Source organism: Catharus ustulatus, chromosome 4 (assembly GCF_009819885.2).
Source record: "Catharus ustulatus isolate bCatUst1 chromosome 4, bCatUst1.pri.v2, whole genome shotgun sequence".
Classification (NCBI taxonomy): domain Eukaryota; kingdom Metazoa; phylum Chordata; class Aves; order Passeriformes; family Turdidae; genus Catharus; species Catharus ustulatus.
In genome coordinates, this window is record NC_046224.1 from 9,199,637 (window position 1) to 9,218,876 (window position 19,240).

At 38.1% G+C, this 19,240-nt stretch overlaps 1 protein-coding gene across 1 annotated transcript in view; it reads left to right on the top strand.

Annotated features, from left to right (window-relative positions):
- SEMA3A (semaphorin 3A) overlaps positions 1-19,240 on the top strand; it is a 243,371-nt gene that overhangs the window by 5,867 nt on the left and 218,264 nt on the right. The window lies entirely within an intron of this gene.

The following is a 19,240-nucleotide window of genomic DNA, read 5'->3' on the forward strand; positions in this document are numbered from 1 at the left end:
AATTTTTTAGGAGCTACCTCTTTTTTACCTAATTACCCTGTGCTTGTTGGACAGATGCAATTTTATATTAAATGGTGCAAATACTTGTTTAGAGTCGCATCCTTCCAGTATATGCTTCCATGACAACACTAAAGCACTTCACTGTTTTCTTGGAGAATTTTTTTCTCACCCCATGTGTCAGCTGCTGCATATGGAGCAAGGTACACAGGGGTGTTCTCATATTTCTGTCCTTCACCCCTGGAGTTACATTCACAGTGGGGAGAAAAGGGAGAGAAGATTTCTCCCTCCCTTACATGACCAAGAAAGAGTTATGATAATTTAGCCCTAAGTGTTTAAGCCATGCTCCAGTGCTGCTGAATCTGAGTTTGGCATCATTTGAAGGAGCTTGCTGAAGTGTGAAAGGCAGTGACGTGGGTATGATTAAAAAGTATTGAAAAATTATAGACCACACTGCAAGAGGCCTTTATTCAGGTGGATGAGGTCAAGGCAGGTTAATACACAAGGAACACTTTTGTAGCTGATGCCTGTGAGTGTGAGGCAAAGGCATATTAACAGTTGTTTCATTGGGTGTATCCTCTCCTTCACCTTACTGGCCAGACTACAATTGGCAGAACAAATTTTGCAGTAATAGAGGTTGATCTAGGTATTCATCATTTTAGAAGGGATTGCTAATACATAACCTGTACTTAGTTGTCTCTATTCTATGTATTTGATGTAAGTATTTCATTTCTGGCTAGCTGAGAACATGAGCAATAACAGAGAAGAAAAATTGAGAGTGGGATATATGATGTAACCCCACAGAAAACATAGGTGACTAAAGTTTGAAAGGTATGATAAATTTTAAAGGGGTTCCTATTTCTTGAGCAATTATTTCCATATCTTAATGGAACCTATTAAAAGTGCAATATAAAGGTTTTACTTTGGGTTGTTTTAAAAGTAAAAGCAGTATGTTAGCAAGTGGCAAACTTCCAAGATAACCACACACTTTAGGATGGGATGAATGTCATTTCCAACACTCTAGAACTATGATTGACCCCAATTTATAGATATTTTTTGATACTCAATAATATTTCAGTCCCATTTTCATGGCTGTATCCCAGACTATAGATGAAAGCTAAGTATCTGTTTTCTTTTTTTGGCAAACAATGATGTCCTGATTTTTCCAATCTAAATTGCCCTCCAGGGCACTAATAAAACAAGTCATGGCTCACAAAGTAAATTTCCTGTGTACTAATTGAAAACGGTTCCAAATTTATTAAGGTTTCAATCATCTTCCCAAGATCTAATGCTTGCACTCATGGTACTCAATCTGACTGTTAATATACTTACCTGAAAGGGAAAAGAAGCATTAAAGACACTTCTCAGGTATTTTAAAATGAAGTGGGGGGAAGGGGGAATGAAAATAACAATAACAGAAAACCACACATATCATATTGCTGAATGTGGTTTAAGACAACATCTGAAACTAAGCACTCATTTCCATGAAATATTTGGGATCATTGTACTTGCCAAAACCTTCTCTATACATGTTCCCAGACACTGGCTGTAATGCATGGTCTACCAGGATTTGCTGCTAGACCTCGTTCTAAGGTGGCAGGAAAGGCAGGAAAGCCACAACATTGGTTTCTTCTTTTTTGCTAGGTTTTCTCTGTCATTGCTCTGCAAACTGCAGGAGACAGAGAGGGAGAAGGGCTGTTGAAATGTCCCAACTTTCTCCCCCTTCAAACCACATCACAAAGAAGTGTAAGCACTATGCAAACCGTCCCACAGCAACCCGCAGCGAGCTTTCTGCTCTGGGCTTCCTCTCTCCGAAATATTGTACTGGGAGGGAAGGCACTTGTCAGATTTTCTGGCACCACATTTCATAGCAAAGTTCTTCTAGCAAGGGAACCACAACCTCTTGTGCAGACTGAATTAATAACGTGACAAGAGCATTTGGCCTCCATGTGGATGAGGGCTGGCTGGAAAACTAGAACTCTAGCTTCTGAAAGATTTCAGGGTTTAGAAGTTTGTTTTATTTCCTTCATCATGCTAAATCAAATTGTGTAAAGAAAAAACAGGGTAGGAAAAAATCCTCAACCCCTATGGCCTTATTTTCCTAAAAATGCTTATATATTAATGCTCTAAAATAGCTCAATTGTTATTAAGATCATCTCTGATTAAAAAGCGAAACATAACTCTATTTCTCTCATGTCTCCAATAAAACCCAGGATAAAATCTATCTCTTCTCATTGTTTTTATTGCAATTGTTTTGGTTTGTGCAAATACTTAAATATTGTAAAATAGACTGGATGGCTTGACGGGGTATAAAAATGAAATTTCTATGGGCAACTGTTCTGTGTCTCGGGGAATGTGGGAGACTGCAGCTCAAATCTCATCCATTTTTTGGTTCATGGTGATCCCTCAAGAAGAGGACAGTGAGGTAAAACCCTGTTTGTGAAGTGTCTCCAAGGATGTCAAACTGTGCACTCCATGTCCTTGGAGAGATACAGTCTTTCTGATAGTTATTGCATATTTATACAAAATTATCTTTACTGGACCATGACACACATGCATTAATTCTCTATCCTCATGTTTTGTCTAAGTAAAAGTACAGTGAAGGCAAACATGCTCCTTTGGGATGGTCTGTGACGGATCTATCTGAGAAAAGTTGCAAACAGAAATCTTCTCAAAAACTATTCCTTTTCTCTAAAAATATTAAAACACAAAAATTGTTCTAGCAAATCATAATTTCTGGATAGGAAAGGGACTTTCCTGGAGAAGTCCCATCCAGCTGTGATGCAGATGGCCTTTGTTCAGGGTGTGCATGGAGCAGCAGTGAATCCTCCTGAGGTGGATTCCAGCCCCAGCTGTGTTTGTGCTGCTGTACCTACTGCACCTTTCACCCACCCTGCCTTTCCCCTTCCTGAGCACAAGAAGTAGCACTCAAAACCTCCCACCCCTGCTTTACTTGGCTCCAATTGTGAACACTGTGACTTCCCTCTGCTTACAGAGCTGTGCTCTCTGCTAGTCTACCTAAAGGGACTGCATCAATGCCTGATAGCTATTTTATCCAGCCACAGTTTCTCTGTCAAGACTCATGTTCATGGCAGAGACAGCAGAAGAGCAGATGAGCAGCAGTTGCAATGTTATAAACTAATTCCCAGATGTAGAGGAGTCTCGTTGTAATGGCTGTACAGTACATGTGGAAATTAAGTCTAAACATACTGCAATCCCTGTTCGCTTGTGAGCCAATTAAAATGTCACTCATGACAGCAGCATAGTGGATACTGTGCTTCTCCTTCTGTTCTCTTGTATGCATATCATCTTGGCATGTTCATGATAATTTATGGGGGAAAAAAGATAATATAGATATTTCACCATCACATGTTTTTTGCTATGCTTAGTACAATGCTTAGTACAATACTACCTCTTCATTCAAAGAACTTTAAGAGACACCTATTGAACTTCAGTAATAACAATTTCTTTTAAATTGTTCTAAGCAGGAGTTGCACTTTTTTCAGTTTAGCATACTAGTATTTTCCTATAAGGCTGCAGTAGATAATTTATCATTTTACAAATGTTGTAATATAGAATCCATGTTTTATGCAGATGTATCTTTTTCTTGGCAGCATTGTACTCCATGCTTCCAGTCAGAATCATTATGTGATTATGAAATCTGTCAATAGTCAGATAATGTCTAATGAAAAAGAATTTGACACCCATTCTGTAGATTCCTTCAGATATGGGCCTAGTTTTTAAGTCATCGCAAAAATATGTTTCATTCTAATAGACAGTTTATATAGAAATGATAACATGTCTGATTTTCAGTTTTATTTCTCATCAGTATGAGAGAGTAAAATATCTTCAAGTCAACATAAATTAGGTCTACTTTTGTACCATTTGCAGTGATGGAAGAGAATAAAGCTAGTTCCTGCTTGGAGCCTTTTAATTTAAGAATCCTAATGTTAAAAAATCAGTCCTCTAGCACAGGTTATTCTACATTTGGAAAAAGTAGCATTTTCAATTCTCCTTTGCAAATATTGTTTCCTCACTATCTTTCCCATGAGAAAGAGTGGGAAAGGAACATTAATTTAGAGGGCACTGAGGCTGAGAGAAGAAAGGGTCACAGATTCACTGTCCTCCATCGTACCACGCACTGATGAGCACGGCTGCTGTATTTAGTGACAGGCCTTTATCTTTCAGTGGAATTTAACTTTATAAGCAAGTTTGTATTTTCTTTGTCTTTGGAAGGGAAATATTCTTACACTAAAGCCATAGTCACAGTTTCCCAAACTGGAGCTTATTGAAAATGCTGGCAGCTGAAGGTTCCTTTTACACTGAAGAGTCAATGACCTCTGTTTCTGAGATTTCTTCCATTTCAGCGAATTTTGATGATTTAATTTGGTTAGTAAGAGGCAAACTCTTGAGAAATCATTTCCTAGAATTAGCAGTCTAAGGCTCCACTGCCTATGCTCAGAAAAAAAAGGATGTGATAATAACATGTAGATGGAAAAGGAAATATTTCATTTATCTGTTCCATTACATATCACATCTTTGCATCATTCTACTCATTTTCAAATGAGTAGTTGCAAAATTAACCATATCCCTTCTTTGTTATATTTTTTCTTTCTTTTTAATTAAGAAGATATTTTTGCAAGGTGAGTTTCTGAACCAATGTGGCTCTGCAGGGAGTAGTTTAGGAGTCCTTTCTTTCTGCTGCCATTCCACACAATGTTGTTTCTTCTTCCAGCTGAGCTTCACTTTCTACTTTTCTGGTTGTTTAGGACATATATCTGTGGTGCAGCATTGGGTTTAAGTATGGTTTTTGTTTTTCCCAGGATTTGGGCAACGGAAAAAGAGTAGTGCTAATAGGAGATGACTTTGATATTTCAGATCATTATCTTGTGTACCATCAGATTCATTAGTGCTTGTCAGAAAATAATAACAAGATTTAATGTACTTAGATGGTATCCTTTTCCTCCATGATAGGAGTTTATCCACCACATTTAGTTACTTTGTTGCAGTTCCTATCTCAAATCTAAATTTACATGAACATTGACTAAATCTCATTTCTGAGACTTTTTGAAATTAGATGGGAAAATTACAGCGATGTTGAGCATTCTGAATAGCAGATGAGTCTGGTTTCATGGGTTTGCTCTAGTACCTTTTATAATTACTTAATTCAATTAGCTTCCTCAATATTATGAAATTCACTGAAGGAAAACCCCTGCTTAGATAAATAAAGAATTGAGTTTATCCCCAGATATCATAGAAAAATAACTAGACATCACTTCAAAAGATTTTAGTATTTGGAAGCAGCACTTAAGAATATTAAAAATTGCTATGAGGTCACCAGTGCATTTCTGTTCCTACAAAACTTCTAGTTGTTCCAGTGGGGGTCCAAATACTTTGGAATCTGAGTTCCATACGAATGCTGATTAGAGAATTCTAAAGCAAATAAGCTATACCTTATCCAATTACTTTGGAGCTCTCACAAAACATTTCCCCTAAGAAAAACACTCTCACCAATCCATTTAAATTTTATAATAGCACTTTAATGATATATTAGGCACAGTCAAAAATGGATGAAATTACCAAAGGAAGAAGTATGTGTTCCAATTTAGAGCACAAACTTCTATAAAGTTGCTTGGAATAACTTCTGCTAGATTTATCTCCCTATTGTGTTTCTTTTGGTCTCTGCATTCCTGTGCTAGGAATTAGGCCTGAGAGGGAAAGCTATACTTTTAGCCTAGCCAGGGGCCAAGTACCAATCAGGCTGTCTGAACATTCCTCTTCTGTTAAAGGCAAACCTCACTCTAATAGAAAATCTCAGCTATGTCCCAGGACAATGCTACTTCAAAGGTCAACATGTCATTCACGTCTAAGCTTCAGGGACATAGTAAAACTGACATTCGAAACCACAAGCCACAATGTTTCCTTGGGATTCCTTCTAACATGCAACCAGGAATGGCTGCAGAGTCACACAGTCAGAAATAAACTGGGGACTCGATGAGGACAGAAGCATCCAAAAGGAAAGCAAAAGCAAGGCAATGTGTGCAGCAAAAAAATGTTTCTAAAATGCCAGAAGAACACAAGTTGCAATTCTGTTCTCAATATAGGGTAGCTAAATTCAAGGGGGAAATATAGATTTTTAGGAATGTCAGCATGAAGATAAACATCACACTCCTAGGTCAAGGGGTTGAGGAAGAGGATATGTTCACCACATTTTCTGGCTTTCTGCCCTACCTATGAAGCTGAGCATAGTTGTACAACAAGTTATATGTGGTTATGATAATCATATTTAGAGACATATTGGCTATTTTGTTATTTAAAAAGTACATCTGTATCTTCCCAGGAGGAAATGCAGATTTGTTTCTGAGCCAGCTGACATAGCAAAATGAAAATCTGGACTGTCCCTTACTCAGCTGCACAGACATCCTTTTCTCCCTGCCTGTTATTTTGAGTCAATGTAGGATGAACTTCATAGTTACAAAATCTGTGTTGATTGCTTTGAAGAACAGCTTGGATAGGTCTGTATGAAATTTTTACTGAATTAGTGTTAAATCTTTTTTTCATTCTTTTATTACATTTTCTTAGTTTTACATGATTCATAATACCATAAAAAATATTGAAACCTTTCCATGGCACTCAGAGCTTATTTGTATTGTATGTTGCAATGTTATTTATCCTATCACATAGAATACATATCACATATAAATGTGTTACTTTGTTTTGAAGAGGTATCTGCTTGGAATTCAAAATTAGGAAGGGTTCAAACTGGGATATTATTTTGTACCAGAAAAAGGTCCCTATAATTAGACATAGGAAGCTTGTTCAAAAAATAACTATTAGAAGTCTTTTTATTTTTTTTTTTTTTTGTGGGATGTGCCTATTTGAGTTGTTTTGATTTTGTGTTTTCTTCAGTTTGAAGGCTTGAAGTATTCTATAGGATATTCTTTAGGCATTTTCATCTCTACATATAGCCTACCTTGGAAATTGGAAAAAAAAAAACAAAAAAAAAACCAACCTCTACTTTTCCTAATGAAAGTCATGTAGAACAGATAGATATATGAGGCAATCTGTGATCACTTCTGCTATGCATTCTTAACAGTTTAACAGGGCTTCAAGTACTCCCTCTCCACAATTGCAAACTGGGAAATGAACTGTCTATAATTGGACACAATGATCAAGAAACAACCTATTTATGCAGAAATCTCTGTATCTTGGTCTGATACAGATGGTAAGTAATGATTTAGGAAAGCTGTACAAATGAATACACACTCTCAACTCCCCTGTCAGTGAAACAGTGGCAGTCATCGATTGCCTTTACACCTCTTGACTTCTGAATTGGAATAGACAATTAAGCAATCTTAGCTTTCTCATAAAGGTTGTCTTCTCAGTAGGAGCAGTGTGAAAGGAAGCTGTGAGAAATATTAAGAAAAATAGGGCAAAGAAAGAGATATAAAGATTGATTTCTCTTCCCTTAGTGAGTGTTAGCAATTAGGTAAACTGATTTTCACTGAGGTCATCTGTCACAATTGGAAGCTAATTTGAAAATGGATTAGCTTAGGAAGTAGCAATTTCTGCTCCATGGGATTCAGCAGCAAGTGATTCAATTCTGTAACAGAGCTCATAAACTGGCTGAGATCAATGCCCAGCTAATGTGCCATTACACCCTGGGCACACTTCAGTGGCAGCACAGGCGGCCCTGGCTGCAGGGAGTTCCCCTGCTGGGTTTGCCCTGCTCCACTCTCATGTTCCACAGGTGTGTTAGCTGATTATTTTGCCTAAGGGAATAAACAGTTTAGGAGAATTGGAACGGGTGAAACTGTTTCCCCCTCTCTTGAGAATGAGCTTTGTAGTCTGAGATCGGTAGCAGCAAGTGAGAAGAATTAGCTAGCACACCCTTTCCTTAGGGAAGGGCTGCATCTGCTGTGTGAGTGCAGGACTCTGCAGCAGCACAGCAGAGACTAATACATGATCTCCTGGCATTTCCAGTGACAAAGGACCTGAGTCTGGTCAGATTTTGGGGGCTGTCTGTGCACACATGCAGAGAAAGATCATCTCCTGCCCTGTCCCTGCCTTGTCCCAAGGAGACTCCCAATACCATTCTATCATCTTCTCTGAACTGTTTTGTCTCTTGAAAATCAGCACAGCCCTATTACCCCATCTCTCCTCAGTTCCCCATCTTGTTTCCCAGCCAGGCTCAGGTCCAGCTCAGTTCCCCAGCGGCAGGTCCCTGCACTGTGGTTCCAGCAGGTTACAGAGACGAGTGTGTGACATCACACGGTCAGCCAGCAGATGGTGATGGCAGTGACCTGAGGCTGCTCAGGCATTTACTACCAGTTACCTCTGATGAATATAGAGATATTTGTGTAGCTGCTCAAGTGAGAAACTAATGTGTTAATTGCCATCAATCCAGGGATGGTGACCCATGATTGTCTGAAGGGATTTAGGTGTATGGTTCAAGTAAGCTTTGCTGGGACCAGATTGAAAAACAGTCCTCGTGGGGAGAAACAGCTGAAAGAGTTTTGCATGCTGCCAGTGGAGGGAATTCTGGAGTTCAAGATCAGGCTGAATCAATAAACCTGGAGAAATGCACTTTTCCTACAGTGAGATTTTTTTAAAGATTTTGGAGAAGTTTTTTTTCTCCAAACTTGGTCAAAAGCTTTGGGCCAGTATATTCAGAATTTCGTTTTGGAAGTCCAGCTGGATAAATGGAGAATCTTTGTTGTGATATTTGTACAGTGTTTCTTGAAATGATTTCTGACATCTTACAATGCTTACAGGATGAGTAGCTTGCTGTAGAAGACTAGATTTTTAAAATAGAAATTGATCTTGACAAAAGGGAAGGAATCTTTCACTTTAAAATGTGAAAAAGCCAACAATTTCAAAACTTAAAATGAAAGTCTAGAAAAATCATTTATCTGTTTTCTGAAAAGACTTTAAACAAGCTTTCTAAACCATAAAGATAAATCATGATGATCACCTAGTTATTGAGCTGTAGTGACAATATAAATTTGAAAGCAAAAAATGGTGACTAATTGAAGCAGATAAAACACAGCTTCACACCCTACTCTCAGGGCATGTGCAATTTATGGCTGCATTTTACAATGGGATATCCAGACACTATGCAAACACCAAGAATTAAGACTTCTAAAATTGAGACTCTGTTCACCCAGATATTTGTGGTTGTATAAATACCACAACCCCACATAGAACAATGAATCACATTTTTACTTCAGACTCTTAGATACTGTTGCTATCACTTCTTTTCTCGGAGCATTATTCAGAAAGACGCAATAGAAATCTCAGGACAAAATTCAAATTCTTCAAGTGGAGTCAGTAGGAATGTGAAACATTTCTATTGTCAGACATTGAACTCTAAGGAACCTATCTGATTACTGTATTTTGTATGGGTAATCTGACAAATAAGTAATATGGCTAAAATCTGGTTCCACATGACCCAGCCATTTTTAAAAGCGAATTTTAATCTGAAAAGTGGCTTAGATGCCTATCAGAAATTTTTCTGGGTATTAGGAAAAAGAAATAAAATAAAATCTGGAAAAACAGAGTTATTATGGTCTCTGTCTACAGCATCAGAGGCATATAAAGGGGACAGTGAAGTGCACTTCCTTCCTTGCCATGCTTTCCTTGGAAAGGAAGCACATCCGCCTGGCACAGTGCAGAGTCATGGTGTGCTCTGCTGTGTCTTGCTTAGCAGCCAGCTGAGGAACCAGGGTTCCAGGGAACAGCATATTTTATACAGTCTAGACACGTGCTTAAAAATTGCCTCTTGTGCTATTTTAGCTTTTATTTCCCTGTGTCAGTACCAATTTCAATGCAGAAAATTTAATATTTTCATAGAATTTCAATGCAGATGTTTCATTGAAGTGTGAAAAGATGTAGTTCCTTTGTTTTAATTGTATTTTTGCCTATTGAATTAACGATAATGTCAGCTTTCAGAAACAGTTATTCCATGACACTCTCTGAAAGAAAAATTAGTAGTATCCTGACTCCACTGTGGTTGGAACCTACCATTGAAACAAAAGAAACAAAATACCAAACAGAATGATGAAAAAAAATGAAAATCAAATATTAGGGGGCAAAAATCCAACTAATTTCAATGTGAAGCCTATCAAGTTTCTATGAGAATTGTATCGTGTCTATGAGTGCAACAGTAACAACATAGATGCTGACACTCAGGAATCTCTACAGTCCTTTGTACCCAGCTGTGTCTTTCTTCATCTTCACAGCAGCAAATCAATTTTTTTCCCGTGTCACTATTTCTTCATAAATTTTTCTAGTATGATAATTGTAAGAAAGAACCGTAAGAACAAATCCATGGTTTGATTTCTAAAGTAAATATTATGTATTATTTCCAGAGCTGGCCTTGCAAAGGCTATGTAACCACCAAAACCCCATAGCCCTCATTAGATTGTCTTTCTCTTAAGAACTAATAATATCACTTAGAAGTTCTCTGGGTCACCTCCTGTCACACTGGTGCAGCATTCAGCTTGCCTTTAGCAGCAGAGTGTTGAGTTTGGCAACTGGATGGGGCTCCACTTGTTTTCAGTGCAGGAAGGGGCATTATTTAAGCCAAATCTAACCTGCCAGTGTTTGCTATGACTGGACTGTGGGGTCACTCTCACACTGCAACTGTAGATCAACATACAGTTAATAAACAAAGTGACACTTTGTGATTATTGCACAGCAAGTTAGAAGTGAGGTGAAATTTCCTGCCTTTTCTGTAGAAGAAAATCTATGATGTCAGTGACACCAGCTCCCTTTTTTTTAACCATAAAAACTGAAAGAGGCTGGTTGGGCGATTAGATGTAGGAAAATTAGTTTTTGATGAAGTGTTGGCTAAACATGCCAAGTAAAATTCACCCCTACTACATCTCCATTGATCACATGGGAATAACACCAAAGACAAAATTTTTCTAACCTTAAACCCAAATTTTTCTTTTACTATTCAGCTCTATCCTTCAAAAATCCTAGATGAAGTTCAACTTTTCAGTGTGCCTGATTCATTTACACAGTGAAAGAACTTTGCAGCAATGACTTTGAGGGAAATTGGCATTTTAACGCAAAGCATATTAGCAGATGAGAAATTCTGTTGTCCTTTGTTCATGAAAGTCACAAGTGCTCAAGTACTTTGCTGACATCTTGCAGAATGGAGCCACCAGCAGCACTGGAGTGGGAACATCCATCTCCACATAAACAGCTGAGGCTTGATTACTCTTTACAGATGGGCATTGTGTCCATGGCATTTCTCAATCCTCCTTCTGGGCAGGGAGGATTTGGGATAGTCCATCTGTAACTAACCGTGACTCACCAAATCTTTAACTTATCAAGAGTGTTGTCAGATGTCCCAGAGACAGATCCGCAACTCAGGATGTAAAATGAAATACACTGCCTGAGAAGAAATCAAGGTGCCCAGCTTGTGTAAACTGACCTAGTTTCACTGAGGTATAGGAGGTGGGGTGATCTATGGCATCAGCATGTAGTCCGTGTAGTGCTTAGATTGAACATCTGGTCTTGTGTACTTATCAGAGGCAAGAAAAAGTAATAATTAGTCTGAGATCTGGCCATACCATAGTATATTATCCATGTACTACATGTGGTAAAATTGAAGCTTCAAAAGGAATAAAGGAGTTCAAGCCAGCCTGAATGTCTCCTTACCCAAAGATTCTTAAAGAATGTGTCTGACTCACTCTGTAAATCAGGTTGGCACTTTTGTCATTTTACTGTGAGTATCACCATATTTCTCCAAGACTGGTCATCAAATCAGGCTTCTACTGACTTGAAATATTATGGAAGGATTGAAAACATATCACATGTGGCTGTATGTGCTCTGCCATATCTTCCCACCAGCTAACCACCCTGAAGATATGCCTGTTTCCTAAGATATTCTAAACTCAAATTCTCAATGTTTTTGTTCTGGTGGGTTTTTTTATTTATTGTGCCTAGTAACTTCAAAGAGAGAATTATATCATGGCTGTTTGCATAAAAAAGATTTCAGCTTCATGTACACATGGAAATATTTAAAATGAAATACTGGTTCAGATAGCTGGAGAAACACCAAGTTCTTGTTATGTATGCTTCTTGGTTTCTCCGTACAAACACAAATCTAAAGCAAACCAATAAGAATTTGTATAGGAGATTTCCTCTGAGCTTCTTTAGAGACCATTTCAAATCCACTATGTGTATTAAATTATGAACCATAACTTACTTCCCCATATCGAATCCAGCATCCACAAGTAACTGTTAAGTTATTTAACGCAACTCAGATGAAAAAAATAGCACATCTTATTCATGTCAAAAAGTATCCCTGGAGCAAATAGTCCCCCACACTCAAAGCCAACAGAACACTCAGCTTACGTTGATGGGTATAACTCAGAGTTTTGTATCCTATTGGATCATAGATCTTATAGGATCAAGTGAAATGCATGTTGCTAGTAGACATTTTTAAGCAGTTACAAGTCTCTTCTCTGTCTTAATTGGAGAAGAGTACATTAAGTATCAGAAGGCAAAATGCAGAGACATTTCACTGACACCAGTTCCCCCAAACTCTTTATTTTAGTACTGCCTTGCATGTTTCCATTACTTGAAGGAAAGCCAATATTCCTGCACTCCTTATAACCTCCTTTACATCTGGGGAACCCACAGGTATAACTTTTACTCAATTGCTTTTGCTTTTGTAACTTCACGAAGTTTGTTTGAGGATTTGGCTTGTAGTCATTAAAGCCTTCTTGGATAGCCACGCTGGGTTCTTTGTAAATAATGACTCACCATGATTAATTCTCTGACTGACAGATAGTATTGAGAGTCGACTAAGTGGGATCAGAAACTAAAATGTTAAATAATCACCCATTGGATTCATGAAGGTTTTCCAAGAACCTAGAACACAGTCTCTTTCCAACAGACTTAACTATGAGTCAGTCAAAAGATTAACACATTGAGATTAGTTATTAACTGGGTGTCCAATCTATAGCTATTATCTAAATCAGCATCCCATGGTGTATAGAATGGATAAACACACCACTCCCAGTACTCAGTCCAAGCACACATAATACAGTCAGGCAAACTTCAGATTGTTTATACAGTGATTTTCACATGAATAAACTCTGGAATCTACCCTGAGTTTAGCTCTTCGGACTCAAAAGAAATGTAACAAAAATCCTTTATTTTTTCACAGATCATATTTTTTTCATTCAAACTAATGAGTCAGAGCTCAGGCGTGCACCCTCAGTCCTGCCACGGCTGTGTTTAACACAAGTCTCTAAAACTGGAGGACAAAAGTGTTTTTTTTTCTTAGTGCTTAAGGAAGTGGTTTGATACCAGCAAAGACAGAATTTATATCCCACAGTCTGGTGGCTTTGTTTGGAGCAGTGTGCCAACTGGGTATAACATGTGGATGTCCCATTAACCCTTGATGTGTTCAGCTCCTCTGCTGGCAAGCTGTAAGATAGGCAAAATTTTCCAAGCCAGGCTGCATAATGGAGCATTATAAACCACCTTCAGGCCTCCTGAACATTTATGCTTCCATGTGCTCGGGAACCTGCTGTGTTTTCTGCACGTGCACAGCCATGGGTTGTCCAGAATTTACAGCACAAGCTTGGCTTGCCTGCCCTGCATGCTTTATCATGATGCATGTAATTACACAGGTCTTTTAAAAGGTAAATTTTATATTTTTAATAAGCCCTTTGAATTCACTACTTCAGGTGATTTCCTAGTTATTGGCTGTTTGTTCATTATTTTGGGTACCTCTTTTAAAAATTATGGCTGCTATGGAATTGTATTGCAATATTTCGTTTAGTAGAGGCTTTTTTTGACTTGTCATATTAAACACACTCTAAAATATTACTTTGTTTCCCCACATGCAGGTGTTATGAAGGCTATTTGTATCCTAAAGCTGTTTATAGTACATACCTGACTGAAATTTCATATTCTCCTCTCCTTCCAAATTAAAAAAAAAGAAGAAAAAGTTATTAATCATGGTTTAAATTTGTCTATTTAATGCATCTCCCAGGAACTTGAAACACCTGCTGTGTTAACCTACGCTTTATAAGACTAGAGAAGTTATATATTAGATTTAGGCCTGTGGATTAAAATAAAGCTTTTCTTTATAGGACTTCCACCTGGGAATGGCTGCTCTACAATTCTATAAAAACCATGAGAAAATTTGTTTCCAGCCCAAATGACTTTACAAAATAGAAGACATTAACATGAAAATGTAACAGAAACAAAGTTGACTAAAAAATGAAGTGTCGTGGGAGAATCACAAATTTCACCCTGCCAATAACATTTTGAGACCTGCTGTTTTTCCTCTAGGTGTCCACATGGCTCTGATTTTCTCCTGATTAGAAAAAAACATAAACATTGGCAAAAGCAGTGAAGAAAGAGTGCTGACCTCACTCTGTGAAGTAGCACTTGATACTGTCTACCTTGCTAGAGTCTCTGTTTGACTATAAAGTTATATTAATTTGGCTTTAATTTGAGGAAATTTTATATTTCAATAAAATCAAAATTAAACTCCCTTTGTTCAGACAAGAAAATTCTGATAGTTGAGTTTTACATAGATTTTTGGAAAGTTAATCATGGCTCTGTCACTGCTTCACTTGTGTTTTTTCCTTTGTCAAGAATATACCAAAAATGTATGGAAAAATGGAGTAAAAGTATAAAACAGTAAATCAACACTTTTCAATTTTCTCTGTAGCTTTCATACAATGGGAAAATCAAATTTAAGGTCATATTCAGGTCTGTAGGCAGCTATTTGCAAGAGACGAGGTGACAAACTTAGTCTTAGAAAACTTTGGCCTCCTGGCATTGTGGCTGCAGTTGCTATTTGGTTAAATTGTGGTGTTGGCAGTGAGAACAGATTTATGCACGTAAAGCTGCCATTCCATCAGGGCTTTTATAACACAAAGTGCACTTCTCAAGTTGTACCTTGGTCTGAAAAGAGCTGAAAGAAAGAAGCAATTGAGCTCTGGGAGAATGGTACCAGATGCTGGCCTTTTGACATCTACCAGTGGGCCATGGCTGAGCACTTCCTCAGCAAGCCCTGCTCTCAGCCACTTCAGCTACCTAAAGAAACCCTCCTAATAAAAAACACTATCAAAACTAAGGAGTTTCATGAGCTCCATGTGACAACAAAAAGAAAAGGGGGGTGAAAAAAGACTTAACTAAACAAGAAGGTGATAAAACAAAGCATGCTGCTGTATTTGGTTTCCAAGCTAGCTGTAGGTTTGTAAAGGATGGCTTTTACCCTTCTAACAGCAGTAAAAATCAGTAATTAGACTTACTGGCAGGGCAGTGGGAAGATTGTAGAGGGACTGTGCTAACTAGAAAGTTATCTAAATGAAGCACTTGGGATGGTCTTCACATCTGCCTTTACATTCCTGCATCTGCTGCTCCTCTTCTGTGCATCCTGAAACAAATCTGTTGTTCATGTTTGAGTTCTTTTTCTGTAAAATTGGGATGATAATTTTAAATTTCTTCTGGCCTTTCATCTGTACTTTCTGCTGGGATGTAAGTTCTTTGGGGCTGAGTGTGTTTTTTATTCTTTAAATTCCGCAAGGGCAAGGTGAAAAACCTGCTCATAAACACAGAGATACACATTAGGAATTGACTTCTGTAATTTCAATTAACTTCTTTACACTTTTACAGCACTTTTTAGCCAAAAATCTCCAAGTAGTTTACAAGCCATGACAATGCTATGTTCAACCTCACAATACTCTTATGAGTTCATTAAAAATTATTGCAGTTCTGTAGATGGAAAAAACAGGGGTACACAGTCTGTGATAGAAAAATCATTAGGCCACTGATTTTTCAAAGTGCTCTGTCATAGTGAATGCTAAAAATCTACCATCCCTTCTCCCTTGCCCTCTGCCAACATATTTGCAAAGAATGGAGAGAGAACAGAGATGTGTCACACCAAAAGTGATGCTTCCTCTCTAATGAAAACCACAAGCATATATCACTATATTATTACACTCCCAAGATGCAAATACTGAGTCATGAAATACATGGAAATCAGTTTCAATGGCTGAAGTTGAGAACACCCTTCTGTGGTTTTGACAGTGTGGCAGTCTTCTTAATAAAGGCTTCTTATGTAGGTATCATAGAATTAGAGTAGAAGAAGCGAAAATGGGTGACTGAAGGGCAGAAACAGAGTAAAGGTTGAGGTATCCAGTTTATAACTGTTGGATAACTCTTGAACACTATTCTGCAGCCATCTACCCCAAAATAGATACAGTATATACTTTCTTTTCCCTACAAAAGAAATTTCTTTTCAGAGATGAGATTATATCATTGTATATCTTTGTTATACTATACATTCTTCATTACATACTCTTCATTATATTACATATATCTATACCTTTGCACTATATTACACAGTGTTTCTTCAGGGAAAGAAATTATGTCATACTGAAAGTTGAAATCTTGAGACCTGGATTAAGTTCCCACTTCTGCCATAGGCATCTTATGCCACTTAATTAAATCCTCTCAGGTTTTGTTCTTTTCAGCTCTGTATATTACATAATTCCTTCGAAAATGCTATAACCAATTGAAGCTGAAAAATATATTCTTCTGCTATAAAGACAATTCCAGTACAACTCTAAATATCTTCATGTGTATTTCTCCATATATTTATCTGAATTTATCCATATCCAAGCAATCAGCACAGAACCCCAGACACACAGATGTGCACAAGTCTGCACATATTTATATATTATAAATAGAGACCATTTACTCCAGTAGAGAAATTCGGCCAGCTCTCAGACACTGGTAGATATTTTCTGCTAGCAATGTTTCTCAGTGAAGAGAAAGTGAAGAATACCTTCTACGGTTAGGACCTCTTGGAGAATTTAAGCAGCATAAGCTGGAAGTAAGCCAGGACACTGGGGTTAACACCCCTGCTCTAGTGAAAGGAGCCAGGGGACCATTCACAGCTATAAAAGTGGTCAAGAGCTGTGGTTTTAGGTTACATCCTAAATATAGGTAACTCAAGGACATTGCTAAATGCATCACGTTGAGTACGAGCTTCACTTCATTCACATTCACTCTAGAATGGTATACCATATTTTTACTATTTATGAATACTTGAAGCAAGATTTTTCAGTTGTTACTGTTTGTGATACATAAAACTGAAGAAGTTAAAGACAGAAAGAGAAGTTATATTAAGTCCAAGCGAGCATTCAGTTGTGATGCTGGTGAAACCACAGGGACATGTTCCTACTATTGAGAAAATCATCAGATATGGTTTCAGTTTCATTGTGCACTGTTAGATTCCTAGCAAATAGAACATGAGTCTTTCTGCATAGGCTTGCCTTTTTATAGAGATCTCTATATGAAGAGTATGTTTTCAGTTTTATTTTCTGTTTTCTACCTGAGTGTTTTCTAAATACACATAAAACTTGCTTGGTAAGAAAATGTTATGCTAAAAGCAGCTGTACAGTAAAACTTCAAAGCAATTAAAATTTTTATTAAAAGTTTAGGAAGGAGATTTGTTGTTCTGTGGAGCATTTTCATTAACTTTCTTACCTTTGCTCAGGTGAAATAAGATTATTAGGGGTTCATAAAATGTGTACCCTAAATGAAGTATATTCATGGACTTGATTTGTTAGACACATTTAGATCACATCTGTGTGCTAAATTAACTTAAAGCAGTATTGGCATACCTTCTGATATAATTACCAGTTATGGCAGTATTGCTTCAGGAAAGACAGGAATCCTCATTTCCACACCACAGTGTAGTGCCTTCAGTCACTGCCTTTTGTGATGTGTTCTGGGTGAAGGAATTTTTCATCTCTCCTGATAGATTATGACCAGCAATGCAGGAACAGAGGTTCATGATTCTTAGGTGTCCATATCTGAAAAGTCAGAACACTCAGCAGGGAAATGGAGTTCTACTTCTATGGTAAAGTCTGCTCCTCATTGTCTACATTATTTTTTTCAACATAGTGATGTAGAATGAGAAAATAATTTCTGCAAACTGTCTAATCCTGTCTATTCCAATAGGTAGCTTTTACTGAATAGTACAGGGCTTCCTTAACTAACCTGAGTGATTTTGCCCTGAAGAGGATGCAGAGCACTTTTGTGCTCTGTTCCAGAGCCAGCGGCTGACATTAGTGTTGCCAATAAAGAGATGGGGACAATAATATCTTGCAGTGGGACAGCTGCTTCCTCAGGGGAAGTCAGATCACAAGTTGCATAAACTGTGGAGATGTGCAGAGCCAATTGTACTGATGGAGAACAAGGGATACCACACACTTTCAGTGAGATGTCTGTGCAGAAAGTTTTTTGAAAATGTCATTGAATTATGCTTATCTTCTACAGATTGAACCTTGTTGAATTTTGCTACCTTTCCCTTCTTTTCCAGCCAGTCATGCTCAGGTGGTGGCACTCTGGCATGTACACCATGGAAACTTCTTTAGTAGCCCATGTACAGCTGTACTCAGCCCACACACACAGGTGCTTCTGCCTGTACTTTCTGTCTTGCCAATACTGGCAATGTATTTTTTAAGGGTATTTTTGGCAGTCCCACTCGGATGTTCTGCAGCTAATTGGTGGGTGGAGCCCACCCAGCAAGAACAAGTGAAATCATCCTTGTTCGTCACTGACTTCCTGGTCACTCTCAGCCTTTGAGGAAGAAGTCACAGGGGTCAGCTGAATCACTGAGGAAATGTTTCTGTATTAGCATGCTTATTTTGCTGTTTTGTAGCTCAGCCTGGAAGGCTTGCGCACAGCATCTGGTGTGCAGTGGGGTCCCACCTTTCCCCCAGCAGTGCTGTCAGTTTGCTGAGGCTCACAGAGGTCAAGAGACTGCCCACAAGGTCATACAATAACTCAGTACCTCAATTCAAATTCAGTCCCAGCATCTACTTGACTCTTGATTTTCTGTTCTGACCAGGAGACTCACCCGAAATTAATTGGTGGGGAATTCAATGCTGGCTGGATTAAGGAGGTCCTTTTATGTTTGTGGCAATAGTATGTCAGTGCTTTCACGGTGAATAGAGGAAATCTGGTATGCAGCATCAATCCTTATAGAAAGACTCAGTCTTATTAGGATGATCAAGCTTCAGAAACTCAAACAACAACACACAGACAAACAAAGGAGAGACAGTCTTGAATTCACTGATTCAGTCAAAGGCAAGTTTTCTTTGCTAATAGCTCTTTTGCTTCTGAGGCATTTTCTGCTGTGACCAAGGTCAGCATAACATGGCAGAAATCCCTCTGGTAGGAAAGAGCA